At 37.6% G+C, this 22,126-nt stretch overlaps 1 protein-coding gene across 5 annotated transcripts in view; it reads right to left on the reverse strand.

The window, feature by feature from the left end:
* The window catches only part of DLGAP1 (DLG associated protein 1), a 303,658-nt gene that overhangs the window by 76,574 nt on the left and 204,958 nt on the right, over window positions 1–22,126 (reverse strand). The window lies entirely within an intron of this gene.

Consider the following 22,126-nt stretch of genomic DNA (forward strand, 5'->3'; position numbering starts at 1 on the left):
GTGCTTGTATATTGCACTACAGCTATTTCTTATGAACCATAAATCCTGGCAAAATAAAGGTTTAATTAGACACTCCACTCAAAAAAAAGGAAGATAAATTATAGCAGCCTACATTACCCAGCATTCCTGTATTGGAGTGAAAACCATGTATTTACATAAGGAGGAAGGACCTGTAGGTACAGAAGACTAAAATACATGGGAGAACCTAAATGTGTGTTAGGGTGCAGAGCTAAAGCAAATCACAGCTACAGAATGTTATTTTTACATTTGTAAAGTTCAGTTCCAATATATGTGTATTTATAGTACACATACATATACACATAATACACATACATATATATATATATATATATATATATATATATATATGAAGCCAGATCTTCAGTAATTTAGAAATATTGTGTCGGTTCATGTAAACAGAATAATTTGAGGTCAGCAATAAGTCAGCATGTATTCTGTATTGTGTCCAGAAGATGGCAGCATACGCCATTTGTTAAATGTATAGCAGGAGTCTGACTCATGTGTATGAAGATACTAATAAACGTTATTTGAAGAGTTATTGTACTGTTATTTTACAAAATGCATGCTTCAGCTGCACTAAATGAAAAGGATGCCATTTTTTAAAAACCATACTTTTACACTATGATTATGTGAATCTAAATCATATATTGAATCACATGCATAAATAAATCATGACCACTTGTTACTATAATTTATTTAGCAGGAAGCAGCATGCAAACACACTATATTATAATGACAGAAAACAAAATAGGATTTGCACAGCTTCCTTTTTCTGCAGGAGGTAACGACCAGAAGTGGAAGGTTAAAGGGAACAAACAACTTAAACCACTGGTCCAGAAGCTAAAAAAAAAAATTTTTGCAAGCTAACACTTATTTGATATATGGAATTCCAGGATCCATTTTTAAGTAAGCAACAGCAGTTAAAGTAAATGTACAGTCAAAACTTTTTTTTTTTTTTTTATAAAAAAGAGAAGGGTTTTTTTTTGCAGTCTGTGAACTATTGGAAGTTTTTCTTTACTTGGCCCATGCCAACTGGAAATTGAGAAAAATCTCTCAAACATTGTCTCTATACTGTTATTCCATAACAAATGTATCCCAATTGGAGGATATCCCATTGCTGCAAGTTTTGCAGATTGCCCCTCACTCTCATTGATGATAGAAACCAGTACAAATAGTTTTCTACTTTATCCAAAACAAAAAATAAATCGCCATTACATACACTTTAAATATTTTCTTTTTAGTTATATCCAAAAAGGATCAGGTTTTAAAGAAATAATTAAAGTAGTCCTAGGTAGTTGAATACCTAGTGTAATGGTGAAATTGTAGGACTGGTTTAAAAGGATCACCAAATAGTAAAGTACATAGTGGGCCCTTCAACTGGAACGCTCAATGGGACACCACTGCTTAAATAGAGAATTACTGTATTAACTTTTCAGACAGCATCTCACTGTTGGTCTCTCATAAACCAGTGATCCTCACTGAATCCTGACCAATGGCTAAGGGGCAGCCAGTGGGAAAGAACAGCATGCTACCCTAAAAGACAAGCTTCTGATTTGAGGGGCCTAATACATTTTCCAAAGCTAGAACTAACCTGGTAATGGGTTCTTTTTGAGGGGTCAACTTCCACCCTTCAAAGCCAGAATTGGTAATGGATGGGGTGGACATAAGGAGGTACAAAGTGTACAACTGCACAAGGGCCCCAGACTCACCTGAGCTTGCAGGGGTCCATACAAGTCAGTTTTGCAGGGAGCCCCATTAAGGTCTGCACAGGCTACATCCTCCATTGGGTAATGGGTCTCACCAATGAAGCAAATGAATGCTTTCCTTTGCACAAACTAGCTGGATTTGTGGATTGCTGTGAGATCTGACTCTGATATTGTTTATTTTACTTCCTTATTTCTATCTATACTATTAATGCTCTGAAATCAGCATTCTTCATATATCAGGTGTTTCGATTTAGGAAAAATGTGGATTCAACTAGAAAAACATTGGAAAATGGATGAGAATCTGACACTTCCAATGCTAGAATTGTTGATGCTACTGTAGTTTCCACCAGAAAGAAGTCCGGACGCTGTGTTACCATACCTTGCACTCTTTTCACCGCTTTAATAATGCCCAATAAAATGATAGTAATCAAGCTAATAAATAAAGACAAATAATATACCAATACAAAAGGCAAACTGGTAGAAAGAATATCTATTCCATGGGCCAAATGTGCTTGTACACTGCACTACAGCTATTTTTTCTCAACCCTAAATTCAGGCAATTTGAGGGTCAATTGGACACCCCACTCAAAAAAAGGAAGGGTAATTATCGAGCATCCCTGTTTTGCAGTGGAAACCCTGTATCTTAATAAAGAGAAAGGAACTGTAGGTACAAAAGACTAAAATACATGGGAGGTCCTAAATGTGTGAACGTGCACAACAAAAGCCAATCACAGCTACACAATGTTATTTTTACATTTGTAAAGTTCAGTTCCAAAGGTAAAACTTATAATTTATGAAGTCAAAATGATTGCTTTAATGAATCTGCCTTGTTTGATGAATGCTTAGTTATGCTTGAAATAAGTCATCAGTAAATTTACCATTCCTGTCAATCTTTCATGGTGAACATTTAGGATAGCAGCCTTTATTTTCTCTTTAATATCACATAATCAATATATAAACGAATGTGCTTTCTTTAGCTGCTCCATGCTGTGAGTGTTATTCATGCCTCTGAAATGTGGCACAGTACATGGATCATGCAGGTTGAATATGATGCAGAAGAAAGCATTGTTTCCATATGTACCTCTAAGAAAGTGTTCTCTGCAGACTGGCATTACCCGAACCTTCACACCAGGTCACCCATTGTTTCCCTCCTGACTCACATGAATGCACACGTTTACCACTGCAATTCTTCCATTGTACCTTTCAATGCTCAAAAGTTATTTATATTCTGCTAACACCCACTCACAGCACCAGATTCAAGGCATGAGCACAGAGAGCAGGAAAGAACCCACATTATTATGACTCAGATAGAAGGAAGCTCACAGAAGTGCATTTAATTGCCTCGTCATATTCATCCCTACAGAGCAGTACAATGCATATTCTGTAATACAATAGATTTAGCCGCCAAGCATAATGTCTAGGAGACAGAATTGGTTTCTGTGTATTTTATACCAGGAATTATATTGTCTCATTTTAAAATGCAGTGAAGTTGCAGACATTTGCAAAGCATTTTCTTTGTGTCAGGAGTACTGTCAAACCATGATATGGTTATAGGGACTCCTATAGCAAAAAAAAACACACTCAATGTAATTCAACATTTGTATACAGCGGCATTGATTACATAATGTTATATGTATGGTTATTATACGTACAATTTTCTGCCTATTGCATAAGTGACACATGGCAATGAATCTTTCTCTTTTTTTTTTCACCTAGGATTTTACCTTGAGATTTTTTAAATTAGTTATTCCCTTCCAACATAGTTTATTACTATTGTCTCAGGAAAGGCTTTCTTGTGTCCCAAAACATTGCTTTAATAATTTGATTAAACATGCCCTTTTTGAATGATTTTGCTGATGACTAATGCTGAGAAACACCAGTCTATAGCAGCCCTTCTCATTCTTTTTACATCTGAGGAACTCTTAGGGAACCACTAAAACCAGACAAGGTCAATTAAAAAATACAACTTACATGAGCTTTGGTATCTTGCTAATGAATCTGCCAAGTGGCAAATAACCACAAAACTATGAAGCCACTATCACATTGGAGATCAATCATCCAAAGGTCAAAGAACCTCTAGCAAATCCCTGACCACTAGCATTCTACTAGACCCTGGTTAAGAATGGCTAGTCTGCACAATGTAAAGGCCAAAAAGTCACTGACTAATAAACTCCCAAATAACACATATATTTCACTGACACTAAAACCCAGAGCCAATGGAATTGTTTGGCTTTTCCCTAATGCAGCACTGAATACCTAAGTGGTCAATAATTAAGGCTACGCATGGCATGAAGGTAAGGGAAGGGACTTTAAGGCCGTGTATCCTCTGGCCAGACTAAATCGGAACATTCAAGGGGTTTGCTAATATATCTACTATGCCAGTTCTCATATCTTTGCATTTCTCATGAAGTGTGAGTTTTCTAGTGGTACAGATTTACTATGTGTAATATTGTTTTTTTTTCTTTTAATTACTGTATTTCTCTGCACCATATGCATTTAAACAGTTGCTAGGAGCTAGCATCCTTTAAACAAGGTGATTGGAGTTCTTTGTTAGTATTATATAACATAGCCATAATACAACAACATTCCATCACTCTATATAAATGTTTTATAGTCATTACAACCCAAGATATCTTACTCTTCTTCATGGAGCAAAGGCGATATTAAATAACTAAAACAAAGCATGACCAGTGTATGGCATATAAAACCTTCCCTGCTGCACCAATAAATTCACCACCAGTCCACCCCCTCTTAAAACAGTGAACAAAAACCAAAATACCATGTTTGGAATAAATTGGCCACAGCAGCCCTTTATTAAACAAATAACATTTTACACAATATTATCTTAACAATATGGGTCCATGACAATCCCCACCATTTTCCCCGTACCTGATCTACCACCAGGCCCCCAGGCGCCTTACCCCGCCTCGGGGACAGTTAGCAGATCTTTATGCTCCAACTCAGCCTCCACAACAACCGAGTGTCATGCAAGGCCCACCTTACTGTCCAAAGAGAACCAACTTTTCCTGTCCCCCATTTTTATTAAATTTACAGTTATCCCCCCTTTAATTACATGAACCCACAAGACCGCCACCAGCCGCAAACTTGACTCCTTAAGTTTGCGAGCACCGCCACACCCGGACTGCCCTCTGCAACGTCTCACTCAAACTCAGCATCCACAAGTCAGTGCCCACAGCGTTAAGATGAACTCCATCACCCCGCAAAAACAGCTCAGGATCGGATTCCAACTCTCGATGCCGTGCCACCAATCCACCAATTCGAACCAAAAAACGTCCCACCTCCTTATTAATTTTAATCCGAGCTTTATTCAATCTCACTGCAGAACGGGCATACCTCCAAGACAGTCTCACAACCATATCAGACCACACCAATACAGTGCCAGGGAACGCTTCCCGCAAACGTAAACAATCAAACTTTATATCTCTAATCAACTCACGCATAGGCCTCAGACCCAAATCATTCCCACCCACATGCAAAACCAATATATCAGGGGCTCTATCAAGGCTGACAAACCGATCAACCTCCGGAAGCACACGGCTCCAGCGCATACCGGGAATCCCAATCCACCGAACTCGGGCCACCTCCTTCAATAGTCCCAGCTGCCGCCCGTTCGGCCGTACATCCGCCCTTCTGGCGCCCCAATAAACGAAGGAATGTCCTAAAATCCATACTAGACAAATCGGGCAATCTGTAACACAGAAAAGAAAAAACCACAACTTCTAACCACACTACCCACAAGACAAACTCCAATCCCCTGTAATAAAATAACGACACACCCTTCACCCTACAACAAATGCGGTCTCACGTATAAACGAAACCGCTGGGATTCCCAACGACCAATCCTTTTAACAACATCCGGCCCCAAACCCCACCTGGCTGCTTCAGTAGCAGCCCCAATCCTAAAAGAATGAGCCGCATACTCCCCCGGTCTCCCCCCTATTGCTGCAATACATCTCCTGAATACAGCCACAAACTGAAAACGCGTCAAAAACGACCCGTCCTCATGCAAGAACAGCTGGCCTCCTCTGTCCGGCCGCACTGCAAGATACTTCACCATTGCCCGAACTGGACAAACCTCCGCCCCCGAGAGACCCCTCAGAACCACACAAGCCCCTTTTCCTACCTGATCTGTCTTGGATCTATGAATCCACACTCGCAAGTCCTCGCCGGATATTCGCACATCCCCCATCCGAAGACCCCCTTCCTTACTTCCGCTAGGGCAAACCACTTCACCAATTCTTAAAGCAGCAAAAAATGTTAGTACAAACGTGGCTCTAAACAAGACTGATTCAAAATTGCTGAAGCACACTTCCCCCAAGACCCGACAAATTTTCTCTAACATTACAAAAGATACCGGCCGCCGGTTGTCCACTCGAACCCACCTTTTCTTGTAACCCTTCATGGCTTGCCGGACCACAAAACATTTTGTACCATCCTGCCAACCAAAAAGTTTAAATAAAAAGGCTAAAGCCGCCAACTTCCTACTCATGACACTGCCAGACACCCCTAGTTCCAAATTCCTCATTACATACAGTAAAACCACCTCCTCCCCACCTTTTGACTCCAGGAATCCCCTTTCGCCTTCCACAAATGAAAACCATTCTCTCCATACCCCTATATAGGCCTTCCAAGTTCCTACTGCAACCGAATTCTTGATCAGCTCAGAGAGGATCCCCAAATCACCGACCACATTTCTTCTGGACAAGGAGTTCCTTGCTTGTCCGCCCCGGGAGCAGCCTCTCGAAAACGTTCCCACTGAAATCGAGAAAGGGAGTCCGCGATTACATTTTCTCGCCCCGGCACATGGACCGCCCTCACATGAATATTCAATTGCAAACACAATAAAACCAAATGCTGCAACAGACACACGACCTGGGGAGAAGACGCAGAGTTGTTATTAATTGCCTCCACCACGCCCACGTTGTCGCAATGAAAACACACTTTCCTATCCCGCAACAACTGGCCCCACAATGTCAAGGCGACCACTATGGGGAACAATTCCAACAAGACCAAGTTTTTGCACAAACCACCCTGCCGCCACTCCGCCGGCCATGGTTCTGCGCTCCAATGTCCCGCAAAATAAGCCCCGTAACCGCAGCTCCCAGCTGCGTCAGTCCACAAATCCATTGAAACATTATCCACTGGAGCGGCCAACCACAAAGACCGCCCATTGTACTGCTCCAAAAAACGCCGCCAAACTCCCAAATCCCTGCGCAGCACGCGTGTTATTCTAATAAAATGATCAGGCCCTCGTACCCCTGCAGTAGCAGCCGACAATCTCCGACTAAAAATCCTCCCCATGGGCATAATCCTGCATGCAAAGTTCAGCTTACCTAAAAGAGACTGTAACTCCCGCAAACGAATCTTCTTTAGACAACAAGCCCTCTCCACTTCAACCTTCAAAGCCCCCAATTTGTCAGCAGGCAGCCTGCACTCCATCTTAACCGAGTCCAAAGTTATCCCCAGAAAAGACAACTCAGTTGTGGGACCCACCGTTTTTTCCCCAGCAAGAGGCACACCAAACCCCGCAGCCACATGCTCCAAAGTGCCCAACAAATTGGCACAGACCAAAGAATCTCTTGGGCCAACACAAAAGAAATCATCCAAGTAGTGAATTATAGACCTAGCGCCAGCCACTTCCCGCACCACCCATTCAACAAATGAGCTAAACAATTCAAATAATGAGCAAGAAATAGAACAGCCCATCGGTAAACACTTGTCCACATAAAATCCCCCCTCCCAATAGCAACCCAGCAACCAAAAACTGTCAGGATGAACTGGCAACAAACGGAAAGCGGACTCAACCTCCGCCTTCGCCATTAAACAACCCTGTCCGGCCTTTCGCACCAACGCCACTGCCGCATCAAAAGAAGTATACACCACTTTGCACAATTCAGGCGCAATGCCATCATTAACAGATCCACCTTTTGGGTAAGATAAATGGTGTATCATACGAAACTGATTTGGTTCCCGCTTGGGCACCACCCCCAAAGGGGAAACAATCAAATTTTTAAGTGGCGGCTCCACAAAAGGCCCCGCCATCCGACCCAACGCTACCTCTTTTTGTAGTTTTGCAGTGACAATACCCGGATTAAGTAATGCTGAACGCAAGTTCCTCCTTACCCTGGGAATACTTACCATATCACAGGGGATCCTGAAGCCAACCGAAAAACCTTCAGCCAACATCCTTGCTGCATTCTGATCCGGATACTTACTTATAAATAGAGCCATGCTTTCCACCTTCACCGGGCTCATCCCTTTTTCCTGCAAAATCATTGGGGCGTCCCCGCCCCTTAGCCAAACACCGGGCTCCCGAGTGTGCCCCGCCACAGCTGGAACACTCGTGCTTAAATCTACAGGTGGCCCCAAACTTACAGGTGCCCTCATTGAACAACCAACATAAACCCTTTCGCTTACCTGCCAGGGATCCCGCCACTCCTGAACCCCCGGCGCTTCCAAGAAAGGGCAAGTGCGACATCCTAGCTGATGTCATAAGCCGCATCCAAAGGCTGATGTCCTTATGATCCCATCGCATACCTGGCCTCATCGCCTTCCTCTGGCGGAACTGTTCATCATACCTAAGCCATGCGATCCCGCCATACACCCTATAAGCCTCACTGATGGCATCCAAGTAGCAAAACAGGGCCGAGCAATTCTCGGGCGCCCGCTCTCCCACGATACCTTCAGGCCTGCTTTCTGTGAAAAATAATTAGACAGCTGCAGACTGAAGCTAAAAAGTAGGGGCAAAAGATTTCCACTCCCTACCATTGCCGCACTGTAAATCAATATTCTTTTGAAGATTTGTTTGCTTGAGTTTAATTGTTAAAAGCTTGTTTTATATGCAGGGCATATTGCTTGCAAAGAACAGCACAGCATTAGCATTCTACCTTCGGAGATCACAGGAACATTACTATTTTTGATGTTGGGTTTCATAGCAACAGTTGCAATTGTGACAGATCAGTGCAAAAGACAGAAAGCTTCTTGCAACGTTATAATATTATTTTTTCTATAAAAAGGTTCAGAGGGAAAAAAAATCACATTTTTAATAAAAGGAAACCTGTCATGAGTTGTGCAGGTGGTCATATTATTATTAATAAACCATATTTATATAGCACCAACATGCATGAGCAGTACGTTAAATAGGGGTTGCAAATGACAGACAGATACAAACAAAGACCCAGGAAGGAGGAGAGAACCCTGTCCAGAAGAGCTCACAATCTAAGAGGAGGAGATGGGGAATACAATAGGAGGAGGAATAAAGAATGGAAATGGTCATATCAATACTTTATGACTATCACTAACCTAGGAAAACCCAGTAAAGATATGTTTTTTTTCCGCTTTTCTGTGACACCCATTTTCTGAATGTTTGTTCTGGTTGTGTCAGTGAAAAGTATTAAAACCAGCCCCATTGGCATTTTTAGAGGAAGCCCAGCAAAGGCACCCCCCTATTTATTTCATGGCAGGTGTACTGTAAAATCACATAGTACAGTGGCAAAAAGTATGGGATATCACCACTGAAAACACATTGTCCCACAATCCACAGCAATGCATCTGCATCATTAGTGCTAATTTGCAGTGCCTATGACACCCCCATGCACAGCACAGTAGATAACAAAACACCATGCACATACATACCACATATTGTGGTATAATTAATAGCCTAAAAAGGGCTATGAGCATTTTTATTGATCTGTTGTGGCGAGGATATGTTAGTGTAATAAAGAATTCATTCTTCTTAATGTATGTTTTTTTCCAGTTAAATGTATAAGATAACTGAACACAGGGGCACATTTGCCTACTATATAAATTTACTGTGCTTTATGAATCACAATGCAGCAGAGGTAATGTACTTTATTTAATATTTATTTTTATATCTTCTAGCCAACTTAGACTGATGGAACAGATACAGTCACCAGGTGATGAATTAAAACAATGAAACAATGAAGAACATTTTCTTTTTAAACATCCAACTTTGTCCAGAGAGGGCTCAGGGTTTTTACATTTACTTACACATAAATGTTTACATTTGTTATCTTGTAATCAGTTCAGCAAGGGTAGTGGTTGTATATATAATAAGTATATACATGTAAAACTACTGCAAATCAAATCTTAAATTTAAATTGATTCAAAAGCTTTCATTAAATGAAGGATTTTTTTTTTCCAAGAAGAAACATGGAGTCTGCCCCTGAGAAGTTTATTTTACTTAGGTGTCACACTGACTCCTTTTCTTCAGTACTTTGCCTTCATAATGCAACATGGTGTGCTGTATATCATACACAGACATTTGCTTGTGTCACTAGCTTTTCTGATATAAATCATTATAAATGAAAAGGCAGCCTAATGATGTTCAAAAAGAGGTTAGAAGAAGGTCAGAAGCACCTGTGAAGGAACTTAGAAGCATCTTAGAAACATCTTAACCTGATCTTGAATTAAAGTTAATTGCACCTTAAAGCATGCGTCATTTGCCTGTCTACACAAGCTTTTAATATGTTTGGAGTTCAGGCAAAGAAGAAACACAAGTGAACAGCCTTAGAACACAACTACTCCATGAAAACATCATAAAGAAGTATAATATACAATAATACATACAAATCATTTAAAACCCAATAGATCCTACCTTTCTCTGTAAATTAGGTTGTTTAACTAAAAATGTAATGCAGACAGCTAATCACTGCGCAAATGAACAATTATCCTCAACAAGTGACCACCATATAACTGGTATTGATAGTAGAAACTTTTTTAATATATTTGATGGCATGGGGTTTGCCCTGATAAAGAGACCCTGTGTTGTCCTAAAACATTGCACTGTTTGCTGTGGTGAATTTGATGTGAGTTATTGAGCCTGATTTATTAAAGCTCCCCGAGGCTGGAGCGGATACACTTTCATTAGTGAAGCTGGGTGATCCAACAATTCTGGAGTGGATTTCTTAAAAGTCTTTTGCTATTTGTTAGCAAACGTTTTCAATCCTGGACTAGATCCATTCCAGGTTTGCTGGATCATCCAACTTCACTGATGAAAGTGTATCCTTTCCAACCTTGGAGAGCTTTCATAAATCAGGTCCATTGACTCCAACATCTAATCGATGAAATTTTTATTTATCAACCACCGTTCTGGCAAAGCTTCCTCATGTATTAGAATAGACTTGTCTGACATTGTTTATTACATTACAGAGAACGCTGGATCTAACTCTGGTGCCAACTGATATATTAGGAAAGTAAAACTATGGCAATTTTAGTACAAAGTAGTAAATATCTACTTCTTTGATGTCGGCTGAGTTTTACTCAACAGAAATACGGTGCCATCTGTATACTAATATATGAAATAAATCAAAGCAAAAGTATAAGAAAATAATTGAATGATGAAGAACTTATACATTAAGAACATGATGCAGGAACACATGGGAGAGATTTTACTTCTGGTACCCAGATAGAAATTATTTACAAAACCCTAGGCAATCAAGGCTATGAAGCTCCATTATTTCTATTGTTGACAAATTCAAATTTTAGTATCCTATAGTAATCAGTCCAGGGCTTCTTTCAGTGGCCTACCTAAACACCCGAGGGCTGACACCTAACTGGCCACTACAGGTAACCGTACATCTCTGCTCTTTGCACTGGGGTAGCCATTAAGGGCTTTGGAGTGAATTAGAGTGACGTTCATTCATTTAAAATGTCAGGAATCCAACAAATATTCTTTGTTGATTCAAAGTAAAAAAAAAACTATTCTTCTTCCACAAGCTATTCTATTCAGTCAGATCCCGGCATTAAACAATGATGTCTCTACTCTTAACCATAAAGAATAGGACTGTGTTATTTCTGTTACATAAACTATCAAATTGTACAGCTGTGCTTATTTCAAGACCTGCAATTATTTTTAGGAGGCACAATATACCATCTGTATTAAAGGTTATGGGACACAACATATCACACCATTAGGCTTTGAAATGCACAATGTAAGTGGAGAATATTGAAGAGGATCTGAGAGTGCTTAGACAGGAAAAACACTTTTTTTTATAATTAAACACACCAATACAAAGCATGGTTACCTCACATGCACTCTATAATGAGTGCATAGGAAGCAATAAATCCTGGAATAAATACAATCTTCTGAATTATTTTTGTATTCAGTCAAATTTATGTAAACACATCTAACAATATGAACAAGGTGCCTTACAATAATAAAGGGCATTACAGTTGATTCTGGATAATTTAAGGTACTTTATGGTAAAGCACAGCAGAAGGCATTCACATTTAAAAAAATGGTGCTTACTTTCATTAGAAACCCAAATATTAGAGAATTATTTCCGGAGATGTAGCCATGCAAATATTTCTTTATGCACCTCTGGTCAGTGGCGTATAGTGCAGAAACAGCTGGCCATTCAGGACAAGTAATAGTGCCAGTAAACCCCTACTTCATACCACTAGCAGTGTTCAACCCAGAAACTTTTTCAAGCCGGGTGGGAGAAAAAATTGTAGGTGGATGGCAGCCCCTGTATTGTGACCGCACTCTTCAGTAACCTCCCAAAAACAGCTGAGTGCTTACTAGTGTTGGTGTTGAAAAGTGCTGGTATGTCAGTATCATATACCAGCATTCAGATTTCATTATTAGCTGCTAGATCCTAACACTTGTAAAAGGGGGAAGGTTTCATACTTTCCAATATGTAGAAGCATAAAGAATTTAACATCAGTGGAGGTAGGTGTGGTAGAAGAACACTAGATGTACCAATGGGTTGGGAGGAGTCCTTCTTACAAACACTGTCAGTTTGAGTGTTGCTCAACCAGGGTTTCTCCAGAGGTTGCTAGAGGTTCCTTAAGCAATAAGCGTTCATAATAGCCAGCAGTGCAAGAGGCATTCTTCCTACTGTCCTCCACATTAATATACTGTGGGATGGGGATATAGGAATTATTGCTAGGTGTCCTAGAAGTACTGAAAGTTATTTCAAGGGGTTCCTCCATGTTAAAAAAAGGTCAAGAAACACTGATCCAGATGGCAAAATTTTTAACCAAAGTTGCTTGTTTTGTTCCTCAAGATCAGGATATCTGTGTCGGCCTGTTGGTACATGGGTATCATAACTACAATAATCATCTACTATCTATAGGGTACATTTACTTGCCTTTCACATTTCAATTTATGGCCTTAGGGCAGTTATAGAGCTAAGTATATTAGTAATATTAAAAAACACTTTTTAAAATGGATTTTAACTGTCAACACCTGGTGTACGAGCGCTCTAAATATGTATGTTTTAAAAGGAACCTGAGGGACAGAACAAGTATGTTTCATTGCCATTAATAGTATGTTGTGTATTTACCCAATGATGCCCAATTTTTTGAAGAATTGCTAAGATCCAATTGCTAAGATCTAGATAGATAGATATGACTCAATATAAAAAATGACTTAATATATGACCTGGATCACCTTGGACAAATTAATTATATTTCTCAACAAGCATTTCCCAAATTCTCTAGGATAACTTTAATCATTTGTTTATTCATGCATACAGTGGGTGTGAAAAGCAAGCAAATCAAATTAACACAGAATATCGTTCTTGAATTTCTCATTTCCTCAGCATGTTGTATTAGTCTTGTAGAGATATATAAAATCCCCCAAATAACATGTCAGTTACCTGACTCTACCTGGGGCATATCTTCCAGATGTTCCAGAAAATTATGTATATGAAAGTGACAAAAGATGTCTAAAGACAATGTCAGTGTATAGTTAATATGTTGATGCGAGTGTCATCACTGCGGTAAACTAGGTATCTTGAGGTGCTTCTTGCTAAAATATTCTATTGCTTATTTTCTGTGTTGACAGCATGTGCACATCACTTTTTCTCGAGAGTGTTGAGTTTACAACTGCACCAACAGGCAAGAGAGACAGGAAGCTAAAAGGAGAGCTTGTTATTATTCCAAAGATAAATAGAGGTCGTTTCACTCAGCAGAAAAAGTTTGTTAGCAGACACTCAATTGAATATTTCTAGGAAAATAGTTACATATCTACATAAAATATTAAAAAAAAAAATCTGAGAAATAAAACACGGTGTGTGTGAGCTGGCTGGACTTTAAAAGCATGATGCCATTTATAATATGACTGATATTTTCAATATTCTAAGTGGTACATCCTAAATACTGGCTAGAACTTTTTTTATGTCTCTCATAAACATTTCAAAACAGCAACTACAGATGAAAAGAAATACTCAGCAAACCACCAATCCTGAAAATGCTGCCTTGCTTTTCTGTTACAACTATAGTGTCAACACATTATATCTGACCTTACATTTGAAATAATTTTTACATGATTGTAATTGCTGGATCTAAATGTTGAGAATGATACTTAGAGGAATTACAGCCTTTTCACTCAGATTGTACTTCTCATGCTTCCTGTGAATTATAGCTTCATAAAAACAATAGCCAATGACTGCAGTTGTAAGCTTGAAGGATGATATCAAAATCTTAATGTCAATCAATGTCAATATCTTCCTTCTGAATGACTGGGACCAATAATAATTACCAATACTGATTAATACCAAATGAACACCTGGAGATTGTGAATCATTGCAACAAGGGTGCGTGTGAAAGAGTAACTGTAATAATCAAGAATCAGTAAATTTATTTTAAATTTACAAATTTCAAAATGTTTTGTATCTACACATACAACCTTTGTTTTGGAATAGGGAGTACAGTATCTACAGGTTTTCCTAAGACACTACAGCAGAAGTTGTTTCCTTATGAAGTTTGTATAGGGCTGTATGGAAGAACATGGATATGAGGCACACTGCCTTACACTCTTCTGTATGTAAATTTTAGCTTGAACTACTAAGCCCTGTAAACAACAGGATTTATATAACAAAATGTAAGGAGAAGTTAAAACACATATGGAAAGTAGTGTAAAGATTCACATGCTGGCTGAATATAAGCATATAAACATATAAAATATGTATATGCAAAATGTCATATTTACCTTACAGAGCTCCTAGCATGGTAAAAATATTTGTACTATACATTCCCTTAAAGACGTATGCAGCCCTTATGTTTTTATGTTGTTGAAATTGAGGATTCAGAAACTCATTGGTCTTGACAATGGCAGTCTTTACAGCAGGATACTCCATTGCACTAGCACAGTGTTTTTCAACTTTTTTTGAGCCACAGCACATTTTTTTACATTGAAAAAATCCTGCGGCACACCACAAATCAAAAATGTTACAAAATGACACTCTGTAGCTAATTCCTTTGTCTCTAAGAATAAACAAGAAAACTGTTACCTACTGCCACCCACTGACATGGAAGAGTATTACATTACTCTGCCAGTCACTACAGCACAGACACTCGACAATGGTAATTAGATAATTTCCCACGGTACACCTAAAGATCTCTCATGGCACACTAGTGTGCCGCGGCACAGTGGTTGAAAATCACTGCACTAGCATACCTGAAGCCCTATGGATGTACTAACTAAAGGCCTTGGAAAGGGAATTTGCAACTTGGTGACACAGTGGCAGTGCAGGAATAAAATAAAAGGTGATAAAAATATATCAGGACATCATGGATGAAGCCACCCCTTTTGCACCATTTAGTCAATACTTTTTGTAAACATGCCAGATTTGTTCTACTCCATGAGAGGACACCAATATGTCACTTCGAACAAGACATTGTCAACCTAAGTCATTTTTCACTGCATGTGAAGACATTAACATTTTCAACAAAACTTGGTGAATAATTTATAAACCACCATTCTCTATCTTGTCACAAAAAAAAGAACTATATTTCATGCCATAAAGCAGATTGTGAGTTGGGTATGAAACTGACAGAATAAGGATATTTGCTTGAATCTAGTAAATAGACTTTATTTGAAACAGGGTGTGGTAGAATACCTGATTATGGCATTATTACTTTTTTTTACGTGAAATACATTGAAGCAAAAACTTGATGTATAAAATAAAATTTTGCAAAAGTGTGCAGATCTTTGATCTAAAGTTTTCAAAGGAAATGACTGGAAGATTTCTTCTGTTGCGGAAGCTCCTAATGTCTCTTGAGGTGAAGTCACAAAGTATATGCACAATATTGCTGTTGTTCAGAGATAGTTCAGTTTCACCGACAGCCTTGATCACTGTGAGTGATATTAATTAAACAAATGTGTCATGTCATGTTGAAATATAAGTTCAAACATCTCAGGATCAAGTCTGTAAAAGTCTAATATTTTTACTGTCCTAACCTTCAAAAGTTGTAATTCACTGATTAAATTATATGTATGCAGAACTTTACTGGCCTATTTCTATTTTCCATATGTTACCTGAATAAAACAGAAGCTAATGCTTTGCTTTAGCAAATTGCTCCCCCTTTTAGCGTATATTTCCCTGCTGCATAAACTCATAGCCAGCAGGTTTATTGCTACGCCTGAAATTAGGAGGTCATATGCCCCAAATATCTTTCTGGGTATCCTAGCAGTAAGAACCTAAAAGGCCAACTCCCACTTGTTAATTTTTGTATCTTCTGTTACTCCAGCATAAGAAACACATCCCTCTGGTGTAAGGTGATATATGTATGGTCTTTCCCTCTTACGGTTTAACCAACCAGTTGGACCATACGGCACATTTTCTGCCCCTAAAAAGATGTCCGCTGGTCTTTTTACAGGGTAAAGAAGACACAGGATCACTGAGAGGATCACTCCTATGGAATTCCAACCACTTCAAGCAGACTTAATACTTAAAGAACAAAATCCTGTTTAAAAGTAAGTACCTGGAATGATTAAACTGACTTACTTTTACTATTATCTGCAGCCTGAGCCCACTGGACATGTGCTACACTTAGCTCTGCCACTGTGAAGAGATTTTTGTTCTGATGTACAGAGAGAAAGGCTTGTACCTTGCCTGACTCATAAACTGATCTTTCTACTTTTTTACCAAGCTTTAAAGTATTTTTTCTTCTAGGTTCCTCTCTTCCCTCTTTTTCATCACAATGTCAGTCATTGAAGGTAAACCCTGCATCTTAATAAATCAAAATACCCTAAAACTGACCTTAAGCATGCACATAGCAACATCACGTGATGGGTTTCATGCTTTTTTGCACCACCCAATGATGATGTGGCTTCTGATCTTGCACATGCACAGTGCAGAATTGGATACATAGGTCATCTCAGGAGATGGAAAAAACAACAAACATGATAGTGGCACAGGACATATTCATTATCAATATTCATAGCTGACTGAAGTAGCAGAAGTTCCTGTGGAGTCTGCACTAGGTGACTAACTATAACACAAGGCCAACAGGTTCAAGAGTTACTTTAGTGTCCCCAGCCTTAGTCCATGGTTTATGGGCAAACAGATTAGGCAACAAGTCCTTCCTTGGGTCCAAAAACCAAGGCTCATGATCTGAGAATCAAGACCCTTGTAAAATGATGCCACAAATGGTTACACCTTGCATCTTGACCCAAAACTTTGTCTTTGATTTCGCCTCACTTTAAAGAGATTTCTATTCACTTCCCACTGTGTCTCATTGGCAGAAAAAGTGTAAAAATCCCCCATACATTTATTAAATTTGGAACTCTAACTAATAATTATGCTCATGATAGCATTTCAGAATATTTCAACAGTGAATGGCAAATAATATAAAAAAAAGAAAAATCCCAGGGTATGAAAATCCTAGAAGTAGAAGCTCAGCCAGGTATCTACTGGAATATAGTAGAAAATGAGAACAACCTTGATCAGATTTCATATATACATATCAATAAATTATTGCCATTTTGGTGTTTTAGGTATTTTTTTTTAAGGTTCAAATCACACAGTTGGAGATGTGGACTATTTCTAAATGTGCCTAATGGATACAACAAAGATTATTCTTCGTTTAATTTTTAGTAAAGATGTCTGTACCTCTTTCAGATTCACCGTTTTCTTTTTTCACTCCAATAAAAGACTTTTCACAAAAGGAAATGATAGCCATAAGAGTTTTAATCATAACCCTTGGCATGTAAAATATTATTCTAATCAATTTATATGTATTACTGATTACATGAAACATTAGTCTAGAAAGCCTAAATAGCTTTAAAGGTTATCACAACCTCATACGAGTTCATTGTCTATCACATATTACCAGAAAAAATTGAGGGTATGATTTTCAATTACAGCAAAACACTTTTAAGGAATCCAATCACACCCACACAACAATAAAAGTGAAGCCATTAACTGATGCCCGATTCCATTCCAAGAACATTAAACAGAATTGTGAAATTTTAGGTCACTGTGACATCCTGTTCAACTTGCCAGTGGAAATTCTACTTATTTTGCTTTTTTACCTAAAATATTAGCAATATATCTAAAACATATACACCAAATCCAGGCTGTTGCCAATGTAGCTGGGAACGAAATCATCCCTGATCCCAATAATGGTTGTAATAACTGTAAATCCAAATGCATATAATGTAAGTAAGTTCAGTTATAGCTAAACACCAGGCAGATATAAAAATCACATATTCATGCAGCTAAATATTCAGTAAGAACTGTTATAGTATTTGTAAATGCAACTAATGCAGTACACTAGGAGAGGGCAGTCTGTTGCTGCAATGCACATATATATGCACTAATAGGGAGATTGCCAACATTAGGAGAGAATAGTTAGCAGAATATGTCATGCTCACTACCATGAGTACCTTGTCCACTGAACATTCAGCGTAGAATTACAAAACAGACAGACAAAAAAATTCCCTCATGTGAATTCAACCGTACTTGTGTATTCTTGTGGTGAGCAAATACAATTTTTTATTAAGTGAGGAGAATTTCACCATTCAGAAAAATGTAAATGAGATATAAAAGAAGGTGAAACAAAGTGGGTTTTGGTCATAGCAAGGGGTGAAAAAGGCTTTATATAGTCCATGCTGGACCTGTTCCTGTGCATAAATGGCGATAGAGGAGAACATGAAATTTTATAGTGGATAACAAACATAGATCACAGCCATAACCCATACCTTAATGCTAACCCTAACACAAATACTTGGTATAAGCTATAAGCATCAAGTAAGTTCTGTAATTAATATGTAATCTAATTAATAAAACAAAGCAATAGGTAACAAAGTTATTTTTCTTTACCATCGCAACATGTGAAAATTAGAGGTTAATTTTGGATTAATAAAAACAAAGATAAAATTATTTTTTTAAGACTAAATTGTGCATTTATGCTTACTGTAATATATATGTAAAAAACTGAACATTCTTAGCTTCAATTGTTTTTTTTTTTACAAAATGTTTGTGTATAATATATTCACATTAAAACCAGATTTGAATCTAGCTATGTATTGGATAAATACATAGATATACAGATATCTTTCCCTAAAAAATACTAATTTGCAGTGTGAAATGTGCTCAACTAATTTCTGACCAAAACAATGGAAACATGGAAATTTGTGTTCCAAACATAGTACTATGGTGTGATCCTTTATATAAAACATTGAGACATTTCAACATGATCCATGGTATGCAGTATATTTTTCCTGTGTATTGCACTGAATACCTCGCGCCCCTTAACCCAGGGCTGATTCTTTAAATGAAAATGAAAAGGTGAGGAGAGGTATTGTGATTTGGTAGGGCTTTAGACAAATCCATGGAGTACTGGCAGCCTTTTCTATCTTTTTTCACAACAGTTTGGTTCTTTCAACAACCAGCTGCCGAAACCTTGCTATTAATAAGGAGCTATTCTGCATGCAAAATCACCTCCTAAAGTTTTTTTATTCTTGCACCTCTATACCAAACACAATCAATCCTTATAATTATCACACACTGTTACCTCCCTAGACTCAAGCGTTCCCTAATCCAGTCAAATCTAATACACCATAAACCACATTTTAAAACAAATTTTGTATATTCCCATCGCCTTCACATTTGACATATTGATGCCTTTGTTAAAAACCCAACCATAAAGAGAACAAAAAGTCAAATTCCCAAAGCAGTTTATGATGATTACCAAAAATTATAAGTATTATCTTTGGAAATTAACTTCACAAATTCAAGCTTGACAATGCAATGCAATTCAATGCTTGACTATTCTAGTATTCTAGTCTACTATTCTATAGCTATTCTACTTCCCACTTCTACTACTACAGGCATTCTATCCACCACTTTGCTTCTATACATTGTTTGTGTTCATTTATGAACTTGATTGCTGTTAGAATTGTCAATTTTGCTTCTATGCTTTCTATCCTAAATTGTAGCTTAAACTTGGTTTCTGAATTGGCAAGAAATTGATAACATGAGCAATCAAGGCCAATTTTGTTTTAAGGTGGTTGTTTTTAAACAACTCTAAATCATCTTATTGTTTGATCAATGCTAGATTTGGCTTTTTACTATATTTGCATTTTTCTACAGCAGTCTAAATGTTCTGCACAAAAACCCTGTCTATAGAAAAGATTTAGACTAATAGGAGCACTGAGCACGTCTCCCGCTATTATATAATGATAAGCTATTCTAAGAATTGGGAGCATCATTCATACCCTCTACCAGAATGTGTGCATTCCAAAACAACATCTGTTTTAAACTCCACGATGAATGTTTCTGGCATGGCATGCCCTCGCCTTCATCATTTTATGATTAAGGGAATGCAAATGAGAGAATTTCCTGATTCAGACTCTCATTAATTATGGATAATTCATAAACATTTCTTCCACTGAAAGGAAGAAAACATTTTCTTAAAGGACAAAATAATTACAAAAATGAAATCAAATAGAGGGAGGTACATATATATTGACATATATATAAAACAAAGAATGCTATCAACCTAATATTGCTGATTTTTAAACTCAGATTATTACATGAAAGATATCATAACTAATAGGACCTAAGGGTTCTCTTTTAACATCAATCTTGTATACATGTTAAAGTTATTTTTGCAAAAATAATAAACGATTGCTATGTTTAGCATTCAAGCTTTTGTTAATAGTTTGTATTATACATGTACAGCAATACAAATGAACATCTATGGGACCTCAATTAAATTTTATAAGACATTACCAGATGTCAGACAAAACAACACATATGATAATTGCTCTTCATCATACACATACTGACATCAAAATGATCTCTTACAGAGATATCTTTCAGAACACTGGAAAAACGTTATCTAATCAAATCCAAAAAATGCACAGGTAATAGTTAGCCAAGATTCAAAGAACAGGATCTGCAAGCAAGCCAACAACAATTTTAACAGGAATCGTCTATTAGTTCCACTGAGATTCAAAAATGCATACCAATTATGTTCATAATTCTAAAGGTGGTCAGCAGAACTATTTAATAATCCATGATAAGTGTGTAGAGAAATCAGAAATTCCCTCCTTAATATTCACCATATGCACTACTGTCCAAAGGGCGCAGTTCAAGTTTTTTTAATCCAAATTCATTACAGCAAGTAAGGCAATGTTTTTTAATTCTACACACTGATCAGCCAAAACATTAAAACATCTGCCTAATTTTGTGTAGGTCCCATTGCATTGACAACTGTAAATCATTGTGGTATGGACTCTGAAGGTTTGCTGTGGTATTTGGAACTAAGCCATTAGCATCAGATCCTTTGCCTCCCTTGTGTCTTTGTAATACCAATGATAATACTTGGTGTATTTTAGCAGTTTTATTGTTTCAGCTAATCAGAACATATACTGCGCATTTTCATAACTTCTGCCTACCCAAAAAATGACTGGTGTGAGTTGGCCAGGCATTAGACAAATGATCTCATACGGTACATCAAATTGCTTTACATTCTCTGCATGATACCAGCAAGAACAAAAGAAAAATAACTGCCCGCAGTGACCAATCAGATTTCTAGTTACATTAAAAAAAGGATAACATATTGAATTAATATAGCCACGGTTTCTTGGTTTTCAAAGCAGTATTGCGTTTAAGATATTTCATCCAACAAAGTATGCCATAGGACATTGATGCAACTCTTTTTTCATAGGAAGAAAAAGGCAATTATTGTTTACAAAATTGAAACATAAATGGTGTTGTACTAAATAAATTAGGGGTACATTTCATTAATAGTTCCACCTTAAAGTGGCCCTGTCACATAACTGAAAACTCTAAATAAACCATGTACCAATATATGAGAAAGATGATATTTACCTGTTAGCTGTTAAATTATCTGTATCTCTCTCATTGTTTGTGTGATTATCTGTACTATGCATTTTCTGACGCACAGTTCCATGGAAGATATTGGTACTTTATATATCATTCATAATATATATAATAATAACAATAATATATAATATTAAGAAATATATATAAAAAATAATAAGAAATATAAAATATATAAAATATAATAATATATAATAATAAGAGTAATAGTTTCTTCTGAAGTGGATAATTTCATTTGTGTCAATTTTCTATGGTCACAAGGTAATTAGTGGT

The sequence above is a fragment of the Pyxicephalus adspersus genome, chromosome 5, assembly GCF_032062135.1.
Source record: "Pyxicephalus adspersus chromosome 5, UCB_Pads_2.0, whole genome shotgun sequence".
NCBI lineage: Eukaryota > Metazoa > Chordata > Amphibia > Anura > Pyxicephalidae > Pyxicephalus > Pyxicephalus adspersus.